Source organism: Arachis hypogaea, chromosome 19, assembly GCF_003086295.3.
Source record: "Arachis hypogaea cultivar Tifrunner chromosome 19, arahy.Tifrunner.gnm2.J5K5, whole genome shotgun sequence".
Taxonomy (NCBI): Eukaryota; Viridiplantae; Streptophyta; class Magnoliopsida; order Fabales; family Fabaceae; genus Arachis; species Arachis hypogaea.
Window position 1 is genome coordinate 54,759,507 of NC_092054.1, and position 7,792 is coordinate 54,767,298.

A 7,792-nucleotide genomic window follows, 5' to 3' on the forward strand; every position below is an offset into this window, starting at 1 on the left:
AATTCAGATTGTGTTATTGATTCTCCTATTTCAGTGTGATGATTCTTGAACACAGCTATTTTATGAGTCTTGGCCGTGGCCCTAAGCACTTTGTTTTCCAGTATTACCACCGGATACATAAATGCCACAGACACATAATTGGGTGAACCTTTTAGATTGTGACTCAGCTTTGCTATAGTCCCCAATTAGAGGTGTCCAGATTTCTTAAGCACACTCTTCTTTTTGCCTTGGACCTTGACTTTAACCGCTCAGTCTCAAGTTTTCACTTGACACCTTCACGCCACAAGCACATGGTTAGGGACAGCTTAGTTTAGCCACTTAGACCAGGATTTTATTCCTTTAGGCCCTCCTATCCACTGATGCTCAAAGCCTTGGGATCCTTTTTATTTGCCCTTGCCTTTTGGTTTTAAGAGCTTTTGCCTTTTTCTGCTTGCTTTTTCTTTTTCTTTCTATATATATATATATATTTTTTTTTTTTGCAAGCTTTGTTCTTTGCTGCTTTTTCTTGCTTCAAGAATCATTTTTTTTTATTTTTTCAGATTATCAATAACATGTCTCATGTTCATCATTCTTTCAAGAGCCAACATATTTAACAGTCTTAAACAACAAATTCAAAAGACATATGCACTGTTCAAGCATTCATTCAGAAGACAGAAAGCATTGCCACCACATTTAACTAATTAGAATTTCTCTTATTAAAACTCAAAATTTTATTGCCTCTTATTCAAAAGATCTACTACTTTATTCATGTTTGCTGATGATGAGAAAAATAAACTATAGCTTAATTGGAGATAAAATCAAAATAGATACTAATTACTACTATATGACTCCTAAGGTAAACTTTTATAAGGACACTGTCACAGAGTTAAGGCAGAAATTGGAAATTAACAACCTTTATTCTGGGGGAACGGGGGTTCCTCTGATCCTTGGGGTGCTTGGTCCTGCAAGAGAAGACTTTTGGCGCTTCAATTCCCTTAAGTCACGCCCTTGCTCCTCTTGTTCTTTAAACATATAGGTCAGCATTTGACTGTGTTCCTTCTGTTCTTTTATTATTTACTCCATAGCTTCCCGTATCTTGGTAACAAACGTCTCAAGATACTCCCAGTATTCAGATTGAGGGATTTCTGGAAGAAATTCCTGCGCTCTCTTCTTGATGGGATCATCCTGTGCTTGTTGTTTTTCCATTGATGCTTTGGTGATTGGCTTCTCAACTGAGATATACTCAGTTATTCCCATCCTTACTCCAGCGTCCTTGCAGAGCAGAGAAATCACGATTGGATAAGCCAACCTGGCCTCTTTAGTATTTTTGTTAGCAATTTTGTAGAGTTCAGCTGAAATCAGCTGATGAACCTCCATTTCCTTTCCCATCATGATGCAATGGATCATCACTGCTCTTTTAACTGTGACTTCAGAACGGTTGCTAGTAGGCAATAGAGAATGCCCAATGAAGTCTAGCCATCCTCTGGCGACTGGTTTGAGATCCTCTCTCTTAAGTTGATTTGGGACACCCTTTGTGTTGGTGGTCCACCTGGCTCCAGGGATACATATGTCCTCTAGAATCTTATCCAGGCCCTTGTCTGCTCTCATCATCCTCCTGTTGAAGGAGTCTGGATTATCCTTCAGCTGAGGTAGCTTTAAGATCTCCCTGATCCTGTCAGGGTGGGTATGAACAATCTTTCCTCTGACCACGGTCCGATAGTCATAGAGAGCAGTCCCAGATAGTTTCTGCTTGTCAGTTTGCCACATATTAGCATAGAACTCCTGGATCATGTTCCTTCCCACGTTCGTTTCAGGATTAGCTAGGACTTCCCAGCTCCTGATTCGAATTTGCTCCTGGATCTCCGGGTATTCATCTTCTTTCAGATCGAATCTAACTTCTGGGATCACTGATCTTAGACCCATTATTTTGTTATAATGGTCCGAATGTTCTTTAGATAAGAACTTTCCTTGATTCCAAAGTGGTTTTGGAACGCTCTCTTTCTTGCCTCTTGGAGTGGGTTGTTTTCCTTTGGGGGCCATGATCTTAGTGATTGCGGATAAACACACCAAACTTAGAGGTTTGCTTGTCCTCAAGCAAAAGAAAAGAAAGGAGAGGGATAGAAGGAGAGCTAGGTGCAATTGTTGATGGGAGAGGAGGGAGGCCGAACGCAAATTTATAAGGGGGGGGGGAGGGTGGGTTTTCGAAAAAAAAAAGATAAAGATATGATAAAAAGATTTATTTGGAAAAGATAAGATAGAAGATATGATAAGAGAAGATATAGTTTAAAATTGAGAGGATATAAAAGATTTTTGAGAAAGATAGATTTAATTTTTGAAAAAGATAAAGTGGAGGTTTTGAAAAAGATATTGATGTGTTGAAAAAGATAGATTTGTAAAAAAAAATTTTGAAAAGAGTTGGATTGAATTTGCAAAGATGCCTGGTGCTTATGGATTAAAATACATTTGATATTTTTAGTGGTAGGTTTTTAGAAATTATGGAATTTAGAAATCAGGGTTCTTAATATGTTCATGTAAGAAATCATGAATTGAAGTAAGAAAATCAAGGTTGGAATGAAAAATTTTGAATAAAAATGAGTTTTGTCTCCTCCCTGCCATCCTGGCGTTTGAACGCCCAAACACTGCCTGTTTTGGGCGTTCAGCGCCCAATTGCTGCTCTCCTGGGCGTTCAACGCCCAGCTGCTGCCATTACTGGCGTTCAACGCCCAGTGGGTGCCCATTTCTGGCGTTGAACGCCCAGATTGCTACCATTATTGGTGTTCAACGCTCAGTGGATGCCCATTTTGGGCGTTGAACGCCCAAAATACACTTTTACTGGCGTTTTTTTGCCAGTGAGCTCTTTTTCTCTGTTTTGTGTGCCGAGGTCTTCTGTAAATTATTTCTCACCTTAGTGTCAGTGAACTTTATATAAACAAATAAAAATAAAAATAAAAATAGGGCAGAATGCTTAGAGGATTGTTGCCCCATGGCTGGGTTGCCTCCCAGCAAGCACTTCTTTATTGTCTTTAGCTGGACCTTGCTGAGCTTTTAATCTAGCTTCAGCCTTGAGCATTCTTGCTCAATGTTGCCTTCAAGATAATGCTTGATTCTCTGTCCATTGACAATGAACTTCTTATCAGAATCAATATCTTGAAGCTCCACATAACCATATGGTGATACACTTGTAATCACGTATGGTCCCCTCCACCGGGATTTCAGTTTCCCGGGGAATAGCCTGAGTCTAGAGTTAAACAACAGAACCTTCTGTCCTGGTTCAAAGATTCTAGATGACAGCTTTCTGTCATGCCACTTTTTTTATTTTTCTTTATAAAGCTTGGCATTCTCGAAAGCTGTGAATCTGAATTCCTCTAGCTCATTTAGCTGGAGCAATCATTTTTCTCCTGCTAATTTGGCATCAAAGTTTAGGAATCTGGTTGCCCAGTAGGCCTTATGTTCCAGTTCCACGGGCAGGTGACATGCCTTACCATACACGAGTTGGTATGGAGATGTCCCTATAGGGGTCTTGAATGCTGTCCTGTAAGCCCACAGAGCATCATCCAAGCTCCGTGCCCAATCCTTTCTATGGGTATTTACTGTCCGTTCTAGGATTCTCTTTAATTCTCTGTTAGAGACTTCAGCTTGCCCATTGGTTTGTAGATGATATGGAGTGGCCACCTTGTGGCGAATTCTATACCGAACCATGGCAGAGTAAAGCTGTTTATTGCAGAAGTGAGTGTCGCCATCATTGATTAGTACTCTAGGGACACCAAACCTGCTAAAGATATGTTTCTGGAGGAACTTCAGCACTGTTTTAGTATCATTGGTGGGTGTGGCAATAGCCTCAACCCATTTTGATACATAGTCAACTGCCACCAGAATATAAGTGTTTGAGTATGATGGTGGGAAAGGTCCCATGAAGTCAATTCCTCATACGTCAAACAACTCAATTTCCAAGATTCCTTGTTGAGGCATGGCGTAACCATGAGGCAGATTACTAGCTCTTTGGCAACTGTCACAGTTACGTACAAACTCTCGGGAATCTTTATAGAGTGTGGGCCAATAGAAGCCACATTGGAGGACCTTGGTGGCTGTTCGCTCACCTCCGAAATGGCCTCCATATTGAGATCCGTGGCAATGCCACAGGATCCTCTGTGCTTCTTCTCTAGGCACACACCTACGGATAATTCCGTCTGCACATCTCTTAAAGAGATAAGGTTCATCCCACAAGTAGTACTTTGCATCAGTAATTAATTTCTTCTTTTGTATCCTGTTGTACTTCTTGGGTATGAACCTTGCAGCTTTATAGTTTGCAATATCGGCAAACTATGGTGCTTCCTGAATGGCAAATAAATGCTCATCAGGAAACGTCTCAGAGATCTCAAGAAAGGGGAGGGACGTCCCTTCCACTGGCTCTATCCGGGACAGATGATCAGCCACTTGGTTCTTTGTCCCTTTTCTGTCTCTTAATTCTATATCAAACTCTTGCAGAAGCAATACCTATCTGATGAGCCTGGGTTTTGAATCCTGCTTTGTGAGTAGATATTTAAGAGCAGCATGGTCAGTATACACAATCACTTTTGATCCTACTAAGTATGATCTGAACTTGTCAATGGCGTAAACCATTGCAAGTAATTCTTTTTCTGTGGTTGTGTAATTTTTCTAGGCATCATTTAGAACACGACTAGCATAATAAATGACATGCAGAAGCTTGTCATGCCTCTGTCCTAATACTGCACCAATGGCATGATCACTGGCATCACACATTAGCTCAAATGGTAACGTCCAGTCTGGTGCAGAAATGACTGGTGCTGTGACCAGCTTAGCTTTTAGCGTTTCAAACGCGTGCAGGCACTCTGTGTCAAACACAAATGGCGTGTCAGCAGCTAGCAGATTGCTTAGAGGTTTTGCGATTTTTGAAAAATCCTTTATAAACCTCCTATAGAATCCTGCATGCCCCAGAAAGCTTCTGATTGCCTTAACGTTGGCAGGTGGTGGTAATTTTTCAATTACCTCTATTTTTGCTTGATCCACCTCTATTCCCTTGTTTGAGATTTTATGCCCAAGGACAATTCCTTCAGTCACCATGAAGTGACACTTTTCCCAGTTTAAAACTAGGTTGGTCTCTTGGCATCTTTTCAGAACAAGTTTCAGGTGATCAAGACAGGAGCTGAATGAGTCTCCATATACTGAGAAGTCATCCATGAAGACTTCCAGAAATTTTTCCACCATATCAGAGAAAATAGAGAGCATGCATCTCTGGAAGGTTGCAGGCGCATTACATAGCACAAATGGCATCCTTCTATAAGCAAACACTCCAGATGGACATGTGAATGCCGTTTTCTCTTGATCCTGAGGATCTACTGCAATCTGGTTATAGCCTGAGTAGCTATCCAAAAAGCAGTAATAATCATGACCTGCTAGTCTTTCTAGCATCTGGTCTATGAATGGTAAAGGAAAATGATCCTTTCTGGTGGCTGTATTGAGCCTTCTATAGTCAATAAACATGCGCCACCCTGTAACTGTTCTTGTAGGAACCAGTTCATTTTTTCATTATGAATCACTGTCATGCCTCCCTTTTTTGGGACGACTTGGACAGGGCTCACCCAGGGGCTATCAGAAATAGGATAAATAATCCCAGCCTCTAGTAGTTTGGTGACCTCTTTCTGCACTACTTCTTTCATGGCTGGATTTAGCCGCCTCTGTGGTTGAACCACTGGTTTGGTATTATCCTCCAATAAGATTTTGTGCATGCATCTAGCTGGGCTTATACCCTTAAGGTCCCCTATGGACCACCCAAGAGCTGTCTTGTGTGTCCTTAGCACTTGAATAAGTGCCTCCTCTTCCTGTGAATTTAAAGCAGAGCTTATGATCACTGGAAAAGTGTCACCTTCTCCCAGAAACGCATATTTCAAGGATGGTGGTAATGGCTTGAGCTCGGGTTTAGGAGGTTTCTCCTCTTCCAGAAGAAATTTCAGAGGCTCTTTCATGTCCTCTGAATCCTCTAAATCAGGCTGAACATCTTTAAAGATGTTGTCCAACTCTGATTCAAGACTCTCAGCCATGTTGATCTCTTCTACCAAAGAGTCAATAAGATCAACTTTCATGCAGTCTTTTGATGTGTCTGGATGCTGCATGGCTTTGACAGCGTTCAGCTTGAACTCATCATCATTGACTCTCAGGGTTATTTCCCCCTGTTGGACGTCAATGAGGGATCGTCCAGTTGCTAGGAAGGGTCTTCCTAGAATGAGAGTAGCACTCTTGTGCTCCTCCATTTCCAGCACAACAAAGTCAGTGGGAAAGGCGAATGGCCCAACTCTGACAATCATGTCTTCAATCACGCCTGATGGGTATTTAGTAGAACCATCAGCAAGTTGGAGACATATCCGGGTTGGTTTAACTTCTTCAGTTAAGCCAAGCTTTCTGATAGTGGATGCAGGTATTAGGTTGATGCTTGCCCCAAGATCGCATAAAGCTGTCTTGGTGCAATTACCTTCTAATATGCATGGTATCAGAAAACTCCCAGGGTCTTTAAGATTTTCAGGAAAGCTTTTCAGAATGACTGCACTGCATTCTTCAGTGAGGAGAACTCTTTCTGTTTCTCTCCAATCCTTTTTATGACTCAAGATCTCTTTCATGAACTTGGCATAAGAAGGTATTTGCTCAAGTGCTTCTGCAAATGGAATCTTTATTTCAAGAGTCCTGAGATAATCTGCAAAGCAAGCGAATTGCTTATCCTGCTCCTCTTTCTGGAGTTTTTGAGGATAAGGTATCTTGGCTTTATATTCTTCAACCTTAGTTGCTGCAGGTTTATTGCCTACAGAAGTGGTTGAAGAAGCCTTTTTAGAGGGGTTGTTATCAGCATTTATGTGTGTCTGATCCCTCACTGGCAATTGAGTGCCAGAGTTAGAAGCTGGAGTGAAACTGGATGTCAGCTCCTTGTCTGCTCCTGGCGTCTGAACGCCAGAACTGTGCCCATTTTGGGCGTTCAGCGCCAGATCTTGCCCATTTTGGGCGTTCAACGCCAGATCCTTGCCCATTTCTGGCGTTGAACGCTAGTCCTGCCTTGTTTCTGGCGTTGAACGCCAGTCCTGAGCATGGTCTGGGCGTTCAGCGCCAGCCTTCCACCAATTTTCTGGCGTTTTAGTTCCAGAATTACTTTTCCCTGGGCTCTTACTGTCCTCAGGTGAATTTTGGGTGGTTTGCTCATTTCTTATCTTTTTGCTGTCTTGAGGTGGGGTATTTAATGTTTTCCCACTTCTTAGTTGAACTGCTTGGCATTCTTCTGCTATTTGCCTTCACAGCTGCTGCTTTGTTTGCTTAAACTGTTCGTCCATATGTATATTAGCCATCCTTGTCTCTTGTAACCTGTCTTTAAATTCGGCTAGCTGCTTTGTTAGAAAGTCCAATTGCTGATTGAATTCAGCAGCTTGTTTTACAGGACTGAGTTCAGCAGTTACTGTTTTAACCTCTTCATTCATGGAAGGGTTGCTGCTTAGGTACAGATGCTGATTCCTAGCAACTGTATCAATGAGCTCTTGAGCCTCTTCAATTGTCTTTCTCATGTGGATGGATCCACCAGCTGAGTAATCTAGAGATATCTGAGCTCCTTTTGCAAGCCCATAGTAGAAGATGTCTAACTGAACCCACTCTGAAAACATTTCAGAGGGGCATTTTCGTAGCATCTCTCTGTATCTCTCCCAGGCATCATAAAGAGATTCATTATCTCCTTGTTTAAAGCCTTGGATGTCCAGCCTTAGCTGTGTCATCCTTTTTGGAGGGAAATATTGATTCAGGAATTTCTCTGTCAGCTATTTCC